This window comes from Henckelia pumila, chromosome 2, assembly GCF_033568475.1.
Source record: "Henckelia pumila isolate YLH828 chromosome 2, ASM3356847v2, whole genome shotgun sequence".
Lineage (NCBI taxonomy): Eukaryota > Viridiplantae > Streptophyta > Magnoliopsida > Lamiales > Gesneriaceae > Henckelia > Henckelia pumila.
Genome location: NC_133121.1, coordinates 139,037,634 through 139,062,204, shown reverse-complemented (window position 1 = coordinate 139,062,204; position 24,571 = coordinate 139,037,634). Strand labels below are relative to the sequence as shown.

At 31.6% G+C, this 24,571-nt stretch overlaps 1 long non-coding RNA gene across 10 annotated transcripts; it reads left to right on the top strand.

The window, feature by feature from the left end:
• The first annotated feature begins 19,508 nt into the window (after positions 1 to 19,508).
• Positions 19,509 to 24,440, top strand: LOC140881203 (uncharacterized). 10 transcript variants are annotated; one of them, XR_012149855.1, is made up of 11 exons: positions 19,509 to 19,951; positions 20,147 to 20,232; positions 20,576 to 20,660; positions 21,814 to 21,897; positions 21,982 to 22,080; positions 22,232 to 22,288; positions 22,409 to 22,597; positions 22,888 to 23,056; positions 23,159 to 23,302; positions 23,471 to 23,563; positions 24,169 to 24,440. It is a non-coding gene; the product is annotated as an uncharacterized lncRNA (long non-coding RNA). The 10 variants fall into 10 exon arrangements; XR_012149852.1 differs by having other exon boundaries at positions 19,509 to 19,658; positions 19,871 to 19,951; positions 23,159 to 24,440; XR_012149854.1 differs by having other exon boundaries at positions 19,509 to 19,702; positions 19,871 to 19,951; positions 23,159 to 24,440.
• Positions 24,441 to 24,571: the final 131 nt, after the last annotated feature.

Sequence of the window (24,571 nt, the reverse complement as noted above, 5' to 3'; positions counted from 1 at the left end):
AGCGACCACGCACGCAAGTGACCGAAGGCTCGTGAAATGTCGAGGCGGGACAACCCGGGCCGGGATCGCACTCAAGTCATCTCACGATTACAACTAAAAATCTCATGCAAATAGACAATATTAATCAATCATATCTAAATCATGACATATATCATAATATTTGTGTCCATATACGAATGTTGAAATAAGCACGTGCAAGTGAATAGCAAGGCATACCGAAAACGAACATGGTAGTGATTTCATCAAAAGGTGAAAAAAGATATCGGGCAGGTCTCATCAAATTGTGAATCGAAACCATAGTTTGTCCCTGAAAATACTTTCAGAATTAAAAAAAAAATTATTAGGAGTTAGCAAAAAGAAAATTTCACAGCACCATCAAGCCGGTGATTTGTAAATCTTACAAGTCTAAACAAGCGTCCTCGCGGGTAGGACTCAAATTCCCATGTATTAATAAAAAGCACTTCAATTCAACACTTACTCCATGTTTCCCAAAAAAACCTTACACTGCTTAAAAAAAAAATAGATTGACTAACAATACAATTTTGCTCTGAGTTGGAATCAGCCGCTTCTTCTAAATCAAAATTATCACTGCACAACAACAAAATTAATATGTTACGTACATACATTTTTTTTCCTTTTGTTTGAAAAGAAACAAATGAATAATAATGAAAACCTCACATGACACTGAAGACTACATGATTTGCATATACTTTTGGCAACTACAAAGGCCATACACAAAAAATAACACGGAGAAAAAGTAAGTACGAAAGACAATAAGAAGCTTTCGAAAAAATTAATACTAATTTAACCATTTTTGTTGCCAAAATTGATGACGCCTTGGTGACAACAATTCGGCAACTCATACAGAAAAAGCCATCATCAGCCGAGAAGTTCCTTAAAAGCTATTGTTGACGTAGCCAGTCAACATATCCATGTAAATAATAGAAAATATATCGAACCTTTTAAGCCAAACTAATTGACGGATACATATTAATCTTGTGCAAAAATTAAGATTCTTACATATTCAACAGACACATGTATGGTTGATTATAAGTTGACACATGATAAGTTGAAGCATCAAGATTCAAGATACAAGATAGATATAAAATATAGAAAATATTATAACTTGATAGAAACCAACAAAACTTCACACCTAAATTAAAAACACAAAATACTAACAATTTGCACGCCAATCAACATATCACACTTGTGACAGTATACGGTTTGTTCAGTGGGAAGAGGATCGTCACTTCTCAATGTTGAAATCAGTGTTATTAAAACCGGACCGGACCGGACCGGCCGGTTCGACCGAAAACCGATCGTCGGTCCGGTCCGGAACTTCACCGGGAACGGGAAAACCGGTCCAACCGGTCAGAACCGGTCAAAACCGGTCAAGAACCGGTTGGACCGGTCAAGAACCGGAAAACCGGTTGAACCGGTTGAACCGGGTTTTCAAATTTTTTTATTTTTTTTTGAAAATTTGAATTTTTTATTTTAAAAACTTTAAATTTAATATTTTTTTATATATATACATGATTATTTGGGATTTGTACTTCATTAAAAAATTATTTTAATAATTATTGATTTTTTAAAATTAAATAATTAATTATTTAAATAATTTAGAACTATAATTGACATTTTGAATATATTTACATATTTATTTAGCTTTCAAATTATGAAAAATATATATATTTTTTGTCTATTTATATATATTTTTGAGTTTTTAAAATTCAAAATATATTATTTATTAGATTATATTATATAAACGGTTTTTCGGTTTGACCGTCCGGTTAAAATGGTCCGACCGGTTGGATCATTTTTTTAGATAGACTGGTTCTATCACCGGTCCGATTATGAAAACACTGGTTGAAATACTATCGATCTGACTATAGCATATATCATGTATGGTATTATCAATATTTCATAGTTTCAACGCTGATACAACAACAAATGAATAGAATAATTATTACCAAGTTTTAAATATTCCTCGGACATGTTACCCTTTGCCTGGAAAAGAAAATAAAAAATGAAAACAACCACCTCAGGCATGCAAATTGTATGAAAATAAAATGAATCAACACATGCATCTATCATTTAACACAAATATTGAAATAAGTGGGTGACTTACAAGAAGACAGTTGAAAATCATTGGCTGAACTCATGATATTTTTATTGTACGCGTGGAAAACGTGGAATTTTTATATTTTTTCCTCAATGTTCCACTGGGCTAAAATAAACCTAATCCAATTCTAATACATGAAAATTTTAAAATATAAATTGGGCCATCCGGAGGGGGCGTCTCATTTCAAATCTTCAATTCCATAAATTCTCCATCTTCATTAATTGTCTGTAAATTATTCTATTTATATATTTGATGATTTTATTTTTTTCTCAAATTTTCCTCCTTACCTCATTAATTGGCACGTAGAAATTAAGTATAAACACAGATAAATATCTAAATTTTTTGTGCAAAATAACTGATTGAATCACCAAAAAATAAAGACACATAAATAAGGAAAAAAGAAGCCAAAATAAGTAAGAACTAGCCCAATGTTGGCACTGAAACGTGTGTTTTTTATATATTTTTTTCCTTATTGATCCACTAGGCTAAAATAAAACTAATCCAATTCTAATATATGAAAATTTTAAAATATAAATTGTGCCACCCGAGGGGGCCGTCTCATTTCAAATCTTCAATTCCATGAATTCTTCAGCTCCATTAATTGTCTGTAAATTATTATATTGATATATTTGATGATTTTATTTTTTCTCTCAAATTTTCATCCTTATCTCATTAATTGGCACATAGAAATTAAATATAAACACATATTAATATCTAAAGTTTTTTGTGCAAAACAACTGATTGTGTCACCAGAAAAAAGGGCACAAGGGCACATATACAAGTCAAACTAAAATATCTTACATATACTTATACCTCCCCACAATTCATTTCTAAAGTATCCTAAATCTTATTTTGTTGCTAAAAATTAGGTCAAGATGTTCATTACAATTTAACTAAACACTTGAAGATGTGGATTATATTCAATTCACGCATCAATATTCTTACCCATTACTTTCTTCTACTGAGGTTAATGTTCGATTCTAAAATTTATTTTTTTAGTGCTCTTTGATGGAACACTATTGTTAGACAATATTAAGTATCCTGTAAAGACAAGGTTTTTAAAACATGAAACATATAATATTTCTTCACTTGAAATTTCAATTTCAATTGTTAATGCAGTAGAAGTTCAGTAAGGGTTCAAAGCACTGTACAAATTTCTTAGAAACAATATACATGAGTCTATCCCCCAGCGGTTATCACAAAAAAAGACAAAGTGAAGTAATTGTGCATGGCAAGTGGAAGCCTGAGTGACAGGCTCCACATGTGACATGTTCAATTTTCGTCAACAAGTAATTTCTACTGTCTCCTCTCTTCCAATCCAAAATTTCCTGGCCAACAAGGACTTAATATTTTCTCCGGTCTTAAATTAAGATAATAGCACTTGCATCATTTTTGCCCCCTAAGACATCGTAGCAGAGAACATTTCAACACTTGTAATCGTTTTGGTTATTACATAGTTAAAATGTGCCGCAGCAGACATAGTGCACAAAACAAAGGGAAAAAGTTCAAAAAGTCATAGATTTGTGTAATTTATTTAGGTCTTTCAAGACTTCAATAATACGTACAAATTTGAAAATATTTTTTTGTTCAACTTTGAACTAAAATATGTTACATATAAAAACATATACCACATAGACATAAGATTGAAGAAAAGCAAAGTAGAAAAAACCGTTTTAAAAATAACAAAGCACAAATTTGAAGAAATAAATCACGTTTTACAGAGAACCAAACACAGATCACAGTTAACGTTGCACAACATGTTGAATCAAAGAATAGGAAGAAAAGGCAGAAGAAGAAACACATACAAAGTTTTTTAGTGTAAACAAAATAAAACGCATAAGCAGAACACGGATTTGATAACATATATGCATTGCATAGTGTCAAATAAAGAAGATGCAAAAAAGGGTAGGAGGAAAAACCTGTATGAGTTTCCCTCCAAATCAGAGGCGGGGGTACTAAAACATATAGGAAGAGAAGAGGACGTTGAGCGTCTTGTCCAGTAACTACCTTTGAGACAAAAACAAACAGATATAAAAATAAAAATACAGATATATATGCAACATTCTCTCTGTTCGCGCCAGTTCTTTCTTAGGGAAAGAAAAATGCAGATGTGAAAAGTAAACAATAAATCTATGTATAGCATGAAAGGAAAAAAAAAGAAAGAAAGAAAAAGGCAAAGTGAGTAGACAGGAATCGAGAACAAAACTAAAACCATAAACTAATATATTTCAAGACATTATTTTGATCAAAACACAAGCTTCCATTGTCATAAAATTAAGCAGTAAAACTAAAATAGAATCACTAAGTGTAATGTAATCTTAAAGAAAAAACGATACCCTTACATATTAAGGAAACAAAATGACGATGAACATTTAAACTTCAAGCTTAAAAACACATACAATTAAGTAGCTGCATCAAATGATTGTCCTTAAAAATCGTAAAACCTCTATGAAAAAGAACGGCGCAGAGGATGCCGACGGTTATAAACGCAGAAAAAGAAGAACTCAATACAAGCAACACCAGATCTGTAACCAATCGGACAACTAACAACAATAAAAAAAGCGAAGAATTTCGTAGAATGGAAAAAAACAAAACGACAGCTAACAAATCACATCTGTAACGAATCGGACATCTAACTACAGTAAAATTAAAAAGCAATGAGGAATTTCGGAAGCAAAATAAGAAATACAGAAGTCTCACTACAACCAAAAAAAAAAGAAAAAGAAAAGATTTTCTGAAGCAAAAAAAAAAAAATACCAAGGCACCGAGAGTCCGAGACGGTAAGAAAGAAAACCCACTGAGATGACAAAGACGAAGCAAAAGGGTCGAGAAATACAATACATGGAAGCTTGAGAAATGAGAAACCCGAAAGAGCCGATGGTAGCCGAACCCTTCACCCTTCTTGCTTCAACACGTTTCAGTGGAGAGATTATAAGCCGCATGTTTATTTTTTCACCTGGCACCGGGCAGAAACAGGCCCATTTCAACTTATTCGTGCTTTATTATAAGTAGATATAAACACAGATCAATACCTAATATTTTTGTGCAAAACAACTGATTGGGTCACCAAAAAGAAAGACACGTAAACAAGGAAAAAAGAAGCCTAAACAAGTAAGAACAAATAGCCCACTGTTAATAATAAAACGTGGGATATTTATATATTTTTTTCTCATTGGTCCACTGGACTAAAATAAAGCTAATCCAATTCTAATACATGAAAATTTTAAAATATAAATTGGGCCACTCGGGGGGCCGTCTCATTTCAAATCTTCAATTCTATGAATTCTCCAGCTCCATTAGTTGTCTGTAAATTATTATATTGATATATTTAATGATTTTGTTTTTTTTCACAAATTTTCATCCTTACATTGACACGTAGAACTACTAGCCCAATGTTGGCACTAAAACCTGGCTTTTATATTTTTTTTCCTTATTGGTCCACTGGACTAAAATAAACATAATCCAATTTTAATATATGGAAATTTAAAAGTACAAATTGGGCCACCCAGGGGGCTGTCTCATTTCAGATTTTCAATTCCATGAATTCTCCAGCTCCATGAGTTGTCTTTATATTATTCGATTTGATAATTTTATTTTTTTTCCTCAAATTTTCATCCTTACCTCATTAACTGGCACGCAAAAATTAAATATAAACACATATCAATATCTAAAGTTTTTGTGCAAAACAACTAATTGAGTCACCAAAAAGTAGGGCACATAAACAAGAAAGAAAGAAACCCAAATAAATAAGAACAACTTGCCCAATGTTGACATTAAAATTTGGGCTTTATATATTTTTTTTCTCATTGGTCCAATGGGCTAAAATAAACCTAATCCAATTATAATATATGAAAATTTAAAAATATAAATTGGGCCACTTGAGGGGGATGTCTCATTTCAAATCTTAAATTCCATTAATTCTTCAGCTCCATTATTTGTCTGTAAATTATTATATTGATATATTTAATAATTTTATTTTTTCCACAAATTTTCATCCTTACCTCATTAATTGACATGCATACATTAAATATAAACACAGATCAATATCTAAAATTTTTGTGCAAAACAACTGATTGGTTCACCAAAAATAAGGATACATAAACAAAGAAAAAATGCCCAAATAAGTAAGAACTACTAGCCCAATGTTGGCAATAAAATCTGGGCTTTTATATTTTTTTACTTTATTGTCCACTTGGCTAAAATAAGCATATTCAATTCTAATATATGAAAATTTTAAAATACAAATTGGGCCACCCGAGGGGACGTCTCATTTCAAATCTTCAATTTCATGAATTTTCCAACTCCATTAATTGCCTGTAAATTATTCTATTGATATATTTGATGATTTTATTTTTTTTCTAAAATTTTCATCCTTATCTCATTAATTGGCACATAGAAATTAAATAAAAAACATATATCAATATCTAAATTTTTTTTTCAAAACAACTAATTGAGGGGCGCATAAACAAGGAGGAAATAAGTCCAAATAAATAAGAACAACTAGCCCAATGTTGACAGTAAAAGTGGGTTTTTTATATTTTTTTTCTTCATTGGTCCACTGTGCTAAAGTAAACCTAATCCAATTAATACATGAAAATTTTAAAATAAAAATTGGGCCACCCGCTCTACAGCCTATGTGACCCAGAACATAGCTCCCCTTGTATATCATTGAACACAAGTATGAATTATGGGAAGGCAACTGATAAAATAATTGGCTGAACTTATTATATTCTTGTAGCTCGAACACGAAAAATGAGGAGTTAGTGGTTGATCATCAAGGAGTGCCAAAGCATTGCTAATCTTCATGATGAAAACAGTTGAGAAAATGAAAAGATGTCATGATGCGAAATTAAAACATTTAACTGAAAAGAACGGTTGTATGTAAACAAGAACAAGTGGATGAAAGCAAATCAATAAAACAATAACAATAAAATGAACCTGAAAAGAAGATAAAAGTAAAAAGAGCTTGGTTTTTTAGGGCACCTGCTTGGTTTGCTGGTCTTCACGTTGTGGCTGCCAGGTTTTTCAAATAGTGGGAGAGTATGCGCCTGACTTAGTGTGTGATAGAAATAGTATTTAACACAAAATATATATCTTAACAGATGATACGACAGAGGATACAACGTACGTCAAATTAATATTTTACCAAAGAGAGTATTTCTTTTCCGAGAAAGAATTGAATATATTTCCATTTTTTTAATAAAAAAAATAATATATTTCCTTTCACATCATTTAAGTACTTTCCTGTTTTGACTTGACATTTTGGTTGCCTTGAAATGCATTTGAGTACTTTAAATTTTCAATTTCCCACTTTCTTTAACCAGATCAACATAGAATACAAGGGGCAAAGCTAGGATATTATGTCAGTGTAGGCGACAATATGTAGCAAAAAAATGTATAAAATTTTTATAATCATAAAACATTACAATGCTTGAAAAATCTATGCATTGTAGATTTATTGATTTTCTAATGAAAAAAGTATAATATGCTTACTTTTAATTAATACAATAATTTTTTTAAAAAATTATAGGCTTATACAATAAAATATCAAGAACAAACCAACACAAATTTATAATTCTAGTCTCTAGACTTCTAGTATTAAAAAAATAATTATAGATTAATTATAATTTATAATACATTAATTTATGATTTATGCATCAAACCAAATTCCATTATTATCCAATGTTCGATTATTTGGAACGCACTAAGTCACTAATCATTACCAAATTCAAGAACTCAAAGAAATTCAAGCACGTACTAACTATACTTTATTTTTTTTTGAAAGGGGAACAAACTAACTCTACTAATTTCATTACTAATCATTACCAAATTTTCTTAGTAATACACTAAGTCACTAACTCTACTATTATTATCCCTTATTTTGAGATTCAAAGTGGAAAGCCGAAAGCATATACATTAATACATTATACATAAATCTAATATTCGATTATTCATTATTATTTTTTTTGGGAAAGAGAAAAATTATTTAATCAATTCAAGAACTCAAAGAAATAATCGAATGAATGAATTTCAATTTGAAAACCTAATATCTTTTGAATCATCCCAAACAAAATTAATTGGCTACATATATTTTTATATACCTAAATAAAAAAACAAGATGTATAATAGAAGCAGAAAAGTGATGCGTAGTCCATAGACTGACCAGATAGTCGATTTGCATATTCAAAGAAATATGAGAATTCAGAGCGAAGCTTCCTCCGATAATCCGATTCCCAAATTCCCGTCAAAATTAAAAATCCAATTGGGCAATTCAACATGCACAATACAAGACCCAATTAAAATAAACTTGACTGGAGTTTGGACATGGGTAAGTGACTAAGTGTGATCATGTGGACTGGGCTTAAAAAATGCTACATACCTATATATACCTTTTTTTTTTGGTCTAGTGTGGGCAGCATCTGCCCACACTAGGACAAGGCATGCTACGACATGATAGAAGAGATAAGGAGACGACTTTGCAGAGTATTTAAAAATGCGGAAATTTGGAGATAAATCTCTAATCACAAACCCACCTTCACGATCAGTCCCCGTACCCTTAAATTTAGTATTGCGCTCTCTGACCCTCCAAAGTTACTTTTATCATGTCCAAACATGTTATTTAGGTTTATTTCACGACGTTGGCCTCGATCCAAAAAGCTAGCTAGTAGCTACTTGTATACTTTTGACAGTATACGGGTTGTATAGTGGGAAGAGGACCGTCACCTCTCAATGTTGAAATACTACCGACCGCACTATAAATATAGCATATATTTTATTATCAATATTTTGTTTTCTAGTTTAAACGTTTATATAGCAACAAATAAATAGACTATTTCTTACCAAGTTTTAAATATCCCTCGGATATGTTTCCCAACAGAATGTGCTGGAAAAAAAAATAAAATGAATACAACCACCTTAGGCATGCAGATTGTATGAAAATAAAAGGAATGAACACACACATCTATGATTGAACACTGATATTGAAATAAGTGGCTGACTTACAGGAACGTAGCTGAAAATCATTGGCCGAACTTTGATATTTTTATTGTATGCGTGAAAAACGTGGGCTTATTATATTTTTTCCTCATTGGTCCACTGAGATAAAATAAACCTAATTCAATTCTAATACATGTAAATTTAAAAATATAAATTCGGCCACCTGGGGGCCGTCTTATTTCAAATCTTTAATTCCATTCATTCTTCAGCTCCATTAATTGTCTATAAATTATTCTATTAATATATTTTATGATTTTATTTTTTCTAAAATTTTATCCTTATCTCATTAATTGGCACGTAGAAAATAAATATAAACACAGATCAATAACTAAAGTTTTTGTGCAAAACAACTGATTGGGTCACATAAAAAAAAGACACATAAACAAGAAGAAAGAAACATAAACAGGTAAGAACAAATAGCCCAATGTTGACACTAAAATGTGAGATTTTTATATATTTTTTCCTCATTGGTAAGAACAAATAGCCCAATCTCATTTCAAATATTCAATTCCTTGAATACTTCGGCTCTATTAGTTGTCTGTAAATTATTCTATTGATATATTTGATGATTTTATTTTTTTAGTCAAATTTTCATCCTACGTGAGTGGCTGGTTGGAGTGGCCAGAGCACAGCTTGGACAAATTATATTACGCAGAGTATGCAAAACAAGGGCTTGGGGCAAATACGAGCCATAGAGTAGGATGGGCGCACAGGAATATCAGTTATACGGAAGCAAAAAAGTTTACAGCAAGGGCCTTCTTAAATGGAAGTGAGTGGATTGCTTCGACTGGAATTCCTTGTAACCTTGATCTCTTGCAACAGATTTTTATAGTTTAGAAGATTAATATTTTCCTTATTTTGATGTTGTTACGATTCTTACGGTTATGGTTATATATAATTTGATTAGATGTTCATGTATGTTTGGGGAATCTGCGTTGTATTAAAAGAAGATAATGAAATGACCAGCCTTAGTTTATGAAGTGAAGGTGTACCATATGCCCCAGTGAAGTGGGAGATTTGCAAGTATATATTTGCTATGTTTAGTGCGAAGAGGACCGTCACCTCTCAATATTGAAATACTACCGATCTCACTATAAATAAAGCATTATGATATTATCAATATTTTGTTTTCTAGTTTAAACGTTGATATAGCAACAAATACCTAGACTATTTCTTACCAAGTTTTAAATATCCCTCGGATATGTTTTCCAACAGAATGTGCTGGAAAAAAATAAAATGAATACAACCACCTTAGACATGCAGATTGTATGAAAATAAAAGGAATGAACACACACATCTATGATTGAACACTTATATTGAAATAAGTGGGTGACTTACAGGAACGCAGCTGAAAATCATTGGCCGAACTTTTGATATTTTTATTGTATGCGTGGAAAACGTGGGATTTTTATATTTTTTCCTCATTGGTCCACTGAGATAAAATAAACCTAATTCAATTATAATACATGTAAATTTAAAAATATAAATTCGGCCACCTGGGGGCCGTCTTATTTCAAATCTTTAATTCCATTCATTCTCTAGCTCCATTAATTGTCTATAAATTATTCTATTGATATATTTTATGATTTTATTTTTTTTAAAATTTTATCCTTATCTTTTGACACGTAAAAAATAAATATAAACACAGATCAATACCTAATGTTTTTGTGCAAAAAAACTGATTGGGTCACCAAAAATAAAGACACATAAACAAGGAAGAAAGAAACCTAAACAAGTAAGAACAAATAGCCCAATGTTGACACTAAAATGTGAGATTTTTATATTTTTTTTCTCATTGGTTCACTGGGCTAAAATAAACCTAATCCAATTCTAATACATGAAAATTTTAACATATAAATTGGGCCACTCAGGGAGGGGGGGGGGGGGCGTCCCAATTCAAATCTTCAATTCAATGAATTCTCCTGCTCCAATAGTTGTCTGTAAATTATTATATTGATATATTTAATAATTTAATTTTTTTTTCACAAATTTTCATCCTTACCTCATTAATTGACATATATACATTAAATATTTACAAATATCAATATCTAAAATTTTTGTGCAAAACAACTGATTGGTTCACCAGAAATAAGGACACATAAACAAGGAAAAAAAGCCCAAATAAGTAAAAACTACTAGCCCAATGTTGACACTAAAATCTGGGCTTTTTATATATTTTTTACTTTATTGGTCCACTGGGCTAAAATAAACATATTCAATTCTAATATATGGAAATTTTAAAATACAAATTGGGCCACCCGAGGGGACGTCTCTTTTCAAATCTTCGATTCCATGAATTTTCCAGCTCCATTAATTGCATGTAAATTATTCTATTGATATATTTGATGATTTTATTTTTTCCCTATAATTTTCATCCTTATCTCATTAATTGGCACATAGAAATTAAATAAAAAACATATATCAATATCTAAAGTTATTTTTCAAAACAACTAATTGAGTCAACACAAAGAAGGGCGCATAAACAAGGAAGAAAAAAGCCCAAATAAATAAGAACAACTAGCCCAATGTTGACTTTAAAACTTGGGTTTTTTATATTTTTTTCCTTATTGTCTGTAAATTATTCAATTGATATATTTGATGATTTTATTTTTTTAGTCAAATTTTCATCTTTATGTCATTAATTGGCACGTAGAAATTAAGATAAACACAGATCAATATATAAAGTTTTTTTTGCAAAACATTTGATTGGGTCACCAGAAAGAAGGACGCATAAACAATGAAGAAAAAAACCCAAATAAGTAAGAACAACTAGCCCAATTATGACAGTAAAACGTGGGTTTTTTTTATATTTTTTCCCTCATTGGTCCACTGTGCTAAAGTAAATCTAATCCAATCAATATAAATGAAAATTTTAAAATATAAATTGGGCCACCCGATCTACAGCCCAATGTAGATATTATAAAATCATTGTAGGATATCACAAAATCATACATATGATATTATCAAATAGTTTGATTATCATTTCTCAAACAATCGCTCGAAAACGCCTAAACGCCAAACCACGGCTAAAACGGCTAAAGTGCTGAAAGAAAACTTTTAATCAAATATTTGGACCTGTGATTAACCTACTGATTTTACCCATAATAACTTGATTTTTGTTTTATGAATCCATAAACAACATAAGAACCAAGTTATAAATAATTATATTGTCAGCTCATGATTTACTACAAAATAGTTTAGCCTGTCATTCAGGTTAAATTTAAAAATATAAAAAATTTAAATAACAAAAAAAAATTTAAAAAGAACAAAGAAACTTAAAATAAAACCAGTAGTAGTTTTATTTCCAAAAGCTCCGAGGGAATAATTACAAGAAAGTTTACAAGAGAGAGTAGTATAAGGCTTATTTTTCAGCATGTCTAACAAAAGAAAATCTATCATATTTATAGAGGGAAGAGCCGGACATGAAACCCCGGATTCCAAAAACAACATAAAAATAGTATGACCAATAATACAACTTTTATTAAAATAATCTATCTTTATTAAAGTAAGTAATAATGTCTTTGGATATTAGTGAACTTTTGTGGCCGGCCATATGATGGAGAATCTTTTATCAAGACTTCAATGGTTGTCACATCATGTCTCTAGGAAATTGTTGATGAATACATTCTTTAGTTTTCGGATATTTTCTCATACAGTGCTGAAATTTAACATTATGATATTTGATTAATTTTTTGGTTTTTTTGAGAATCATTTTCCTTTGTGGATGAGTAGTTTTTTTCAATACTCTTCTGCCTCTTATTATGGCTTTCAATAATGATTTAATCAAAATTCTTTTTCCATTGTACGTAGTAGAAGAATCTAGGACAAATATCTTTGTGTTATGTCATCATAAACTACTCTTTTTGATATTTTCTTTTAATGACTCTTTTAAAGAATCAAAGACTTTCTCAATGGAAAAGTCTATAATTTCTTCCTCAGGATCTTGCGCATCCTGTAAAATTTGTCGATATAATTTAGTATCACTGGATTCCAAGGTCATAGAAGTATCTGATTTTGAATTTGAATAAGAAAGATTCCTGCATAAATCTTTCTTCATTTCTTTAAGACATAACTCAACAATTTTTTTTTTTGAATAAATCTCTGAATATTTTTGAGTAATAATTTTAAAGGGACTAGGAGTCTCTTTCTCTTTTTTATTCTCCAAATCATGCTTATAAGCTTTGATTTTTTCATTAATACTTTGAATGGTTTCATCACCATGTACTTTTCCTATTTCTGGGTCTTCTCTCATCATTTTTCCCAGAATTTTGTTAAACTTTTTCTCCAAAGACAAGAAATTCCTCTGTCTGTATAACCTGATTTGGGCTTCCATTTCCAAATCCATGGAATGCCAAATTCAATAAAGAAAATGCAAGTTGTCTTGCCCTCAATAGTTGGTGAGGATAATTCTTGAATTTTTGGGGAACAGCCAGCCAATCCATTCTTCCATTAATCCTTTAAGGATTTCAGGCAAAATTTTCACCGAGGGACCAAACATCTTCCACCAGTCTAAAAAACAGTTAGAAACTGGATGATGAAAAACATTTTCGCATACTTTTAATAACCACGAATGTTCTCTTTTTTATTTTCATAAAATAAGGTTTTAATAAAACCTTCTACATAGTCCCAATAATTGAATTTAAAATTCATTTTATTGTAAGAAAATTCTTTTTCATCTAGTGGAGATATTCCCCAATCTTCAATAGATATAATATTTTTGACAATAAATTTTGAGAAGTTATAAACTCCTTGTTGTTGGGTATTACCAGAGAAATGAGTAATTTCCACTGTATTAGTGGATAAAAGGAGATTTTCATAAAATCCTCTTTGTTTATGGGATCCATTCACATATGATGTGTTGGATAAATATCTATCCATGATAGTCCACGGAGTTTCCATCCATTGGATGTTTTTTTTTCTATAAGAAGAATCAAATCTTGATATTCACTCTCAATATATTGAAAATCACTATCATTTTCTTTCATAATATGACATATGATGCCGATGATTCAGGAATAGTACTTTATTTTTCTTTTTTCTGTTTCAAGCAATTATTTGAGGAGATGCTCCTCTTCCACCTCTTCCTCTATAAGAGGAATAGTTTCCTCTACCAGGATTACTCATACCTGTAAGCATGATAAATATTATATTGTTAAGAAATCAGGCAAATTATTATCTTCACCTTTTTTATATATAATTTCAAAATCAAATGGCGCTAAATGATCTTGCCATCTAGCAAAAATATGCTTAGAAACATCATGCTTAAAATCTTTTTGAAACATAAATTTAGTAGATCGACAATCTTTTTTAATTATAATTTTTTTATTATATAATTCATCTTGAAATTTCAAAACACATCTAACTATAGCAAGAATTTCTTTAGCTATGGTAGCATAATTTTTCTCGGCATCATTCCATTTTTCAGAATAAAATCTAACAAGATATTCTTGTTTCGGTACATGATCTGTATTTGTGAGTGAGATACTTTATATTATGAATATTTGTATGTAGCGCTTTTTGACGATGGTTTGGATTGTGATAAGTGAACTGTTGTTTGGTACATGATCTGTACTTGTGGGTGAGATACTTTATGTTGTGTATTTATGTATGTAGGCGCTTTTTGCCGATGGTCTGGATTGTGATAAGAAAACTGTTGTTTGGTAGATGATCTGTACTTGTGAGTGAGATATTTTATGTTGTTGATTTTTGTATGTAGGAACTTTTTGACGGTGATATGGAATTTGATAAAAGAACTACTGTTGACATTGAGATTATGACTTTTAGACTACCTTGGTACATTGTCTCTTCGATCAGTTTGCAACCAATCTTCTGGTGATTTTCACAAAAATGTTTGTGGATAAAGAATATATTAATATGGGGTGTTATTGTTACAAATTCATGTCAATGTTTTTTCCTACGTAATGAACGTATTAATTAATTTGAGTATATTGTTATTGTAACAAATTCATGTTATTAAATTTTTGAGCTCTTGGCTAATCATATCGAATTTGGTCGTGTTTTTTTATTTATAAATAAATATAAATTCTTTATACAAAATAAAGTAACCTTAAATTCAAGTAAAATTCCCTTGCCAATTTTTGCTTTAGAGTTTAGTACCTACAAAACTTAAAAACGTTTTTAGTGTTTATAGGTTAATAAAATTTAAAATATGTGTTTATTAACCATTTTTGTTAATTGTTTTTGAAAAATATTTTTTAAAAATTGTTTTTGAAGTATACTTTTTGTTTTAAAAAATTTCAAAACATCTCGAACGGTTTCAATCTTTTTTTGTGCATCGAAAAGTCAAAGACCCCAATTTCTTCTCTTACTAAAGGCAGACCCACTACCGTCCCGTTGTCGTCCCCCAATCTTCGTCGTGTATTTTTTGGCTGACCCACCCCACACTGGATAAAATTGAGTAGATTTGGGATGTTGTAATGGTGTTGAAGCATGGAAGGTTTTAGGGTGGGAGTAGGGTTGACAATTTTCCACACGGGTACGGGGACTCGCGGGAAAAATCCGAAATAGGGCGGGTATGGGGGACATTTTTTGGATATGAATTTGGGTTTGGGGATTTTTAAAAATCCCAAATCATATTGGCGCGGGTATGGGGACGGGGATGGAGATTAAGTCCCCGATAAAAAATAACGAGAAATGGGGTGGGTACGGAGATGAGTTTTGTATTCGAGGATGGTGACGAGAGAGACACCCCCATTCCCGACCCTCCCCATTTCCATCCTTACAGAAGCGAGTCCATATTAAGATGTCCTTGTCAACATTGTCTCTCCTAACTGTCTCATGTGCATAAACTGCTCAAATGTAGTTGCTGAATAATCAAGTATTCAAAACGATCACTTGGTAAAAGCTCATAAACTGCTCAAATGTAGTTGCTGAATAATCAAGTATTCAAAACGATCACTTGGTAAAAGCTCCTTGTCTAAATATTACCATAGATTCATGCATTCAAATTTCATCTTAATTAAATTCATGTCTATTTATTTCTTTTTGATCTCTACAGACGAAGAACTATTCCACTGGCTGTGTAGTTCTAACGAATCTTTATAAGATATCTGATTAAATTAAGTGTTGACTGAGAATTATTTTTATATCAATGATTTGATGTATACATAATAAATAACACTTGTTTTCGGACACCATTGCGTCATGTCTTATAATGAACCTATGGTTGACGAATTCTTCTAAACTTTCGCAACGATGTTTCTTATGGCAAGTGTGAAACTTTTTTGGGATGACGAAGTGTTAGTGCTATAAATTTTGGAATTGTTTATTGATGAAAATCTAATAACATATTTCAAGAGGTTGCATTTTTCAGGTTAAATATAATGATGGATGGTACTCTGATTGGTGAAGGTTCGAGTTATTTACTACTGTAAGTTGTAAATATTGATGTGTGCATAAAGTTAGTTAGAATATTTTTTATCCTGATTTTCAATTTTTTATTATTTTGTTCTAAAAATTTATTCAGGGACAAATTTTGGTTTTGTTGTTACAACATCGTGATACCGGCCAGACGTGTAAATTAGCACCATTTACAATTTGAACTGCTTATAAATGGATGAATTAGGACTATGTTTTGGGACATGATCCGTATAACTTGTGGGTGAGATACTTTATGTTGTGGATTTTTGTATGTAGACGCTTTTTGGTAGTGTTCTGGATTGTGATAAGAGAATTGTTGTTTGGTACATGATCTGTACTTGTGGGTGAGATGCTTTATATTGTGCATATTTGTATGTAGGCGCTTTTTGACGATGGTCTAGGTTGTGATAAGAGAACTGTTGTTTGGTACATGATCTGTACTTGTGGGTTATATACTTTATGTTGTGGATTTTTGTATGTAGGCGCTTTTTGGCGATGGTCTGGATTGTGATAAGAGAAATTGTTGTTTGGTATATGATTTGTACTTGTGGGTGAGATACTTTATATTATGGATATTTGTATGTAGGCGCTTTTTATCGATGGTCTGGATTGTGATAAGAGAACTGTTGTTTGGTAGATGATCTGTACTTGCAAGTGATATACTTTATGTTGTTGATTTTTGTATGTAGGGTCTTTTGACGGTGATCTGGAATGTGATAAAAGAACTACTGTGGTCCTGTGGACATTGAGATTATGAATTTTAGACTACCTTGGTACATTGTTTCTTCAATCAGTTTACAACCAATCTTCGGGTGATTTTCCAAAAAATGGTTGTGGATAAAGAATATATTAATGTGGGGTGTTATTATTACAAATTTATTTCAATTTTTTTTCCACGTAAAGAACGTATTAATTAATGTAAGTATATATTTTTTTTGAGAGAATGTGAGTATATTGTTATTGTAACAAATTTATGTTATTATATTTTTGAGCTCTTAGCTAATACAATCGAATTTGGTCATGCTTTTTTATATATAAATAAATATAAATTCTTTATACAAAATAAAGTAACCGTAAATTCAAGTAAATCACTCTGCCAATGTTTATTTTAAAAATTTAGTAACTACAAAACTTAATTTGGGAATTAATGTATGACAATCCCCAAAACATAGGTTCTGTTTGGACAACAACTTTAAAAACATTTTTAGTTTTTTATAGGTTAAAAAAATTTAAAATATGTGTTTAGTAACCATTTTTGTTAATTTTTTTTGAAAAATATTTTTGAAAAATTGTTTTTGAAGTATATTTTTTTGGAAAACAACTAGGATATGATTTTTGGTGTTTTTGAAAATAACACGTGGGTCAAACAAGTTCGTACGGGTCGGGTTATGTCGTAAATGAGTGATTTGTTCGAAATTGGTGTTTCTATCTCAAGAGTGATGTTCTTCAGTACCCCAGGGTGTAGGGCATCTGTGGGCGCCAGTGCACCCACACCATATTTGCTTTTTCTTATTTATTATTTATTTTTTTGTTTTAAAAAATTTCAAAGCATCCCGACGGCTTCACTACTCTTCTGCGTATCGAAAAGTTAAAGACCTAAATTTCTTCTTCTCCAAAAGGCCGACCCACTACCGTCTCGTATCGGCCCCCAATTTTTGTGTATTTTCAAGCCGACCCAACCTGCACTTGCTGCAATTGGGTAGATTTGGTGTGTTGCAATGGTGTTGAAGCATGGAAGGGTTGTTGGGTGGGAGGCCAGGTTGAGTAAGATGGTGATTTGTGATAGATGATAGGTAGTGAAGGGGACGTGAAGGAAGAAGACGGTGGGGAAAGTGAGGGAAGAAGACGGGTTAGGCGATCGTGATATCTGAGTTGCTGCCTCTTCCGCCGAAAGAGAAGAGCGAGATGGTCTGGGGTTGTCATGGTGTCAACGACCGTGGTGATGGTAAGATGTGAAGATGGTGATATTTGGTAATGGTGGTCAACGATGGTGATTTGGTGATGGTGATTTGTGATAATTACTTGTGCCCAATTTTTTAAAAAAAAATAAAAAAAATAAAAAAAATATGATGTGGCGCCCACAGTTCCCCTGCACCCTTGGGTGCAGGGGAACATCACTCATACGGAAACTATAAAATCCTAATTTTTTTCTCTCCATCCTTTTGATGCCAAACCCACCACAACCGCCGTTGTTTCCCCAAAACCTCAGCTTTTGGGATGTGTATCTATTGTTGAGAAATCGTTGGTCTCCGAGTGAAAGGTTTGCCAAAGATTGTGCTTAGTATAGATCAAAATACTAATTCTCGAAATGCCTGATGTGACAACCAATTTAGACTAGAATAAGGTAATTACAAAGAATGTCATATGAAGTTGTTTGAGTTAATATTTTTTTTTCATGATGTATTTTTTGCTAAAATGTTTGTATAAGCTTCAAATTTTATTCCTTCTGTTATTCAATGTAATATAGTTGTATGTCTTTTTCGAGTTTTATTTTAAATAGTAGTGATAATGTGATATTTATCATGTATTGAATCTAACTCCTTGATAATTAGAGTCGAAAGTGATAACCAAAAGATACATATTATGTGTACCATCATAAGCTTGATTGTACATATCAACCAACCGAAGACCAATGCCCTTCCTGTAATACTCTTACTCTATATGTTTTGGTTCCGAAAAAGTTGAGAATGGAAAGTAAGATCAACATAATTTCTGTGTAAGCATTACAAGGCAGATCTAGAAACAGATAATATAATATAACATCAACACTAGTAGAATTTTCTTAATAGACTTCGCTACAAATTACTTCGGTAATACCTAATAATGAAGTAATATATAATAATCTACTTCGATTATTGAACTAGCGAAGTAAAATATTATTTTATACTTTATATGTTAAAAAACCCGGGCTTCACTCATGAATTTAAGTAACATTTTACTTCGTCGATTTTTATTTAACGAAGTAAAACTTATTAAAATAAAAATTTAATTCAAAACTTGTGAAGTAAAAAATTGAACCGATCTCTCATTTTCTCTGACTCTCAGCTTTCTCATCAAACCCGATCGCCTTTTCCCCCAACTCCACAAACCCTTTCCGCCACCTTCCTCGTCAGAATTTTTCCGCCTCTTCGACGGAAATTTTCAAATGACCACATATTTGGTAAGATCTCGTCGCAAGTTATGTATCGGTACCCATTTCATATGGTAATTCGCGACTTTACATTTTGGTTGCCGGAGTTTGTTGTAGTTTTCCAACCATTTTTCAATTGTTGGAGTTATTTGTGGTTTTCCATCAATTTCTCGGTTGATTTTTGTGTTTTATGGGTGTAAGTGTCTTGGGTTTAGTTTTAGATAATTTTTAGCTCGTTTCAGCGGTGTTTGGAAATATTCCGGTGAGCCGCCATCCCCGCCGCTCTAATTCCGAAGGAAAAAAACCTGATAACACCTTGGAATGTAAGTTTCTAAATTAAATGTGAATAAAGGAGATTTAGTTGTGAGATTTATTTTGGATCGAGCGTTTGATACTCTTTTTTCTTTTCAAATGTTTTAGAATGATTTGGTTTGATAAAAATGTTCCGATGAAACTCTGTTGCTGGGTTGATTTTATTGTTCAATTTGCTGGTCAATAACTTATGATTTTTATCTCAGAAAATGGTCAAAAATCCCAAGAGAAATATTTAATTTCAAGGGAAGATTAAGACCATCTCACTTGCTCTACGGATGGCCTCATTGAGGTACTTCAATTCTTACATTGTAACTAAGTCTCATTCAAGTACAGATAAGATGTAGAAAGTCGATTCTTTTATCGATTTGCTTTGTCTCTAGCATTTCTTTGGGGCATTATGCGATCGATTGGAGAAGTTGACCATGTTGTCTTGATGATCTGAACCTTCCTACAATTGCTATATAAACCGATTTATTTTTGTGCAGTACTAAACTTCTATCTTATTAAATTTGATATACTTTGTGTGGTTTAATAGTTATTGTCATCCGATATTTTGTCTTAATCAGTCAAAACACTTGGCTGTCTTTATGCACCTAATGGATCTACTCTTTCATGAACTTTGCCATTGCCAGCGTGTAACTGTTTTCTTGAAGACTTCTTAATGACATGCCGCTCTTGGGTGATTGAGTTAATATGATTTGTTATCATACAACACTTGTAAGATAACATCCAACAATCCCCTCTACTCTTTTATGCTTTTATCATTTCATATTCATATGTGCTACCAGTTTATGAATTTGGCCCAGAACCTGGGTTTTAAATCATTTTTTTTTTACTTTTGCTGATTTGATGACCAACTTAATTAATTCTATGCTTATTCCGTTCGTGGAATAGGTAGGCTAAGGTAGTCTAGAGTTAGCCTTATGGCCCTTATCATTCATGGTCCAGTATTGGTGTGTTATGTAGGAAGCTATTGATACTTTTACGTGTCAAGTCACTATGAATCATGGGTTGAAGCCCCCACTGAACGTGATATCACGATATTCTCTTTCCTATATTAGTTTTATGAAACACTGACAATTTGTAAAAGCAAAAGATTTTTTTTTAGATTTATTTTTTGGATCAATATTTGGAATGCATATGATTTCAGAGTAAGCCATATATTATATTTTCTGAAATGGAAATATCACACTTTGTTTTGCGTCTCATAGTGCCTCCACAATTTCCACCACCTGTATGTATACGAAGTTTTAAACATCAAATTACGTTCTTTTGGGAAGAAAAACAAGATGTTGGTTGTCCTTTATTCTTTTGGTTCTTTGCATCATTTTATGTCCAGGTTAAACACCTTTTATGAGAATTTCATAATTGCTTGTGCAGTAACGAAATTTTGTTTTATTAAGAGTTCTATATTTCTAAACTATATATTGTATGCTAGGTGAACTATGATGTGGGGCCCTGAGCCAAGTTTAGTTATTAACATGCAACTTGATTAGTTTTAATGGATGACCATATGGAGATTATTATTTTTTAATTATTAAGGTACATACGATCATTTTTCAATATTTAAATTATTATATGTAGATGTATATAGTTCTGCCATTGATGAATAACAAAAATAAAAACGAGTACTATCGTCCAATATATATTCATGCCAAAATGTGGAATATTTTAAAACACTGGACATTATATGGAAATGTATCAAACATATAACATAATATCTTCCAAAAACCACTTTTTTTCCTTCCTGGATTTTGTTGGGAGTGCAAATGCAATTTACACCTTATCATACATTCTCACCTTTATTTTTTTTTGAACTAGTAATCCTGTCAACTATGATAAAAGCGAATAAAAATTGTGCTTTGCGCAGCCTCTACACGTGGGATTTACCTCAGACAGGGGAGGAAACACCATTGGTGCCCATTGGCACACAAGAAAACGAGATCTACATCACGTGATTTTTCTTTATTATGTATCACATACACATTGTTTTTGTGTCTTAATACAATTCTAAGGGAAATATCTAATTTGATGGCAGTTGGTAGAGCTGGAAAACGGAGAAACTTATAATGGGATTTGGTGAAATTGTGATACTTGGTTGAATATCCATCTTCAAGAAATTATATGTACCTCAAAGGTAGTGCATGTGTTTATCTATTTATGCTTTATTAGTTATGTTAGTTGTCTATTAAGTTAGACTTCTTGTATATGTAGTTGATGCTGATTTTTTTTGGTGAGATAGTTAAATCGTCAATTACATTTTTTTTTGTTTTTTGAATAATTTATAGTTTGGATGTACAAAGGAAAATAAAAGAAATCGTTGCGGCTTTTACGAGAAATCTCAGGTCATTTATACTGACACGCATTGCACATATCATTATGAATTGATTTTGGTAAATTCTGACACGCATTGCTCATATCATTATACATTCATACTCAATCATTACTCTCCATAATTGTGTCAGGTTGAATGAATTGGCATCAGAATCAACATGTTATATTCTTCGTTGCTATTTTTCCTTGACCAGTGGTAAGAAAATCCTAGAACTGCAAGAGAGACGTTCTTCACTTGGCGATGAGCTACAAAGAAGGTTTTTCTGTACGTGTTGTCATGAAGATTATTCTACATTCAAATAGAAGATCACGCTGTATAGGTGAGATTTTTACCATTCAATCAATACTTTAATGCACATGGAAAAAAATAGCACACTGTCCTTAGTTTGACTAAAATTAGAGCATAGAAATTTATTATCGAGTTGAATGTTATTTCTAATGGATTAGTGTTTGAGTTATACTCGGATTCACAAGTTTATTTACCTATTTATTATATACATTAATAAAACATTGATTAAGCTAAGATATTAACGGTTGGGCAGCAAACTAACCTGTTATATGATATACATGTTGGATTTCATCTTATGTATGTCTCTATAATTTTCTGCAGCTAACTTTGATTGTTCAGTTCTCTAATTTATGGAAGACAACATCAGATGTTACCTTGTTGTTAACATGGGAAGTAAGTTTGTGCTTGAGTTTTCTCAATTAATCTGATTGGACTGACATTGTCTTACCAGGACTGAGCATAAAATTCCTGGAGTTCTCTTGCATCATATGTATGTTACTATATTTTTGGAGAGACTGTGATGATTTTTCTGTCTTCAATATTTATCATACATTTTCTGCGGGCTTCTTTAATTCCTAGTGTACGGATATAGGACTGCAAATGGATTGCCCTCTATAACTCTGCAGTTGCAGCAGAAGAAAGCGAAGACGTTCATTTCTCTGAGTGCCCATGTTTTGTGATATCTGGAAACTCCCATGGCATCACAACTAGAGAAATGTGGCAAGAAATAAAAGAGGTAGGTTTCCATAATTTGAAACATTTGCATGACCATATCGTTTTTGGTTGAATGATGGTTCAATACTATTCTGAATTTATATATATTATACGTGACATACCTTAGGAGGAATGCTCCATAAAAAGATAGATTAGTTATTTTTTGCATATTATTGATCTTCTTTTACAGTCAGTCGGACTCATTTATGCTGTTCTGACTTCTAAATCGTCATGGATGGACTGGTGTACTAGTTAGAAGCCTGAGAATATGCTTTCACTGAAGGTAACACTAAAGGACTGCAGAAAATTTTTTAGAAAATAAATTTATACACAAAGGTAAGTTTTGAATGTAACACTTAGAAATTAGAGCCAAAGCATACATCTGTATCTTATTTTTTCACTTGATACCAACCATCTTTGCTTTCTTGAATTTTATTCTGGTTGCTTATTGAACATTTCTATAAAATTTTCTGTCTTCTCTTGTCTTTGTTAAATATCTTAAAGCTAATCTAGCATGAATATAAGATATTCATGCTGCCTGATACCAGATATTGATATGGATACAACTACATCCATCGGAGAGGTCTTAAGATGCCATATGTGTCATGTGTGCAAGCATAGACGTGTAATTTTTATGTGAAGGGCATCACACCAGTTACTAATCTAGTTGTTCTCTTTCGTCTTTCACTGTCTTCATTTTATCATATCATTGACAAACTTTTACTTATTCTCTTCCATTAGCATGGACCACCTAAAATCTAAAGAAGTATCGGTGCATTCAGAATCGGGTTCATAGATTGGGGCAAGCCATAACAGCTTCTCTCACTATTACTTGTTTCTTGAAAATCATTCTAATTGACAATGAGCTATTTTTTTTTTACATTTCAGTTTGTAGGATCCATCAAGAACTAATATTACAGCCAAGATCAATTTGATGAAGTTAGAAGTGAATGGAGTGAATTCGTCTACTTCTGTGTAGGTGCCTAAAAATGTTTCATGCACGTTGGGATAATATTTTGTTTTGTCTCTGTGAATACACTAGTTTTGTGGAAATACTTGTGGATACATGCATATTTTTGGATTATTTTTGGTAGATATACTTGTAAATTTATGGATGTTTATCATTTTGGGATGGATAATTTATGAATTTTATTAGTTTATTTTAAGTTTCAAAAATATATTTATGTTGTGTTATTTTTGTATCTAAATTTTAATGTAGTGAAACATATGTTACTTCACTCAAATTAAATGGTGAAGTTAAATAAATAATTTACTTCGGCAATTTCATTAA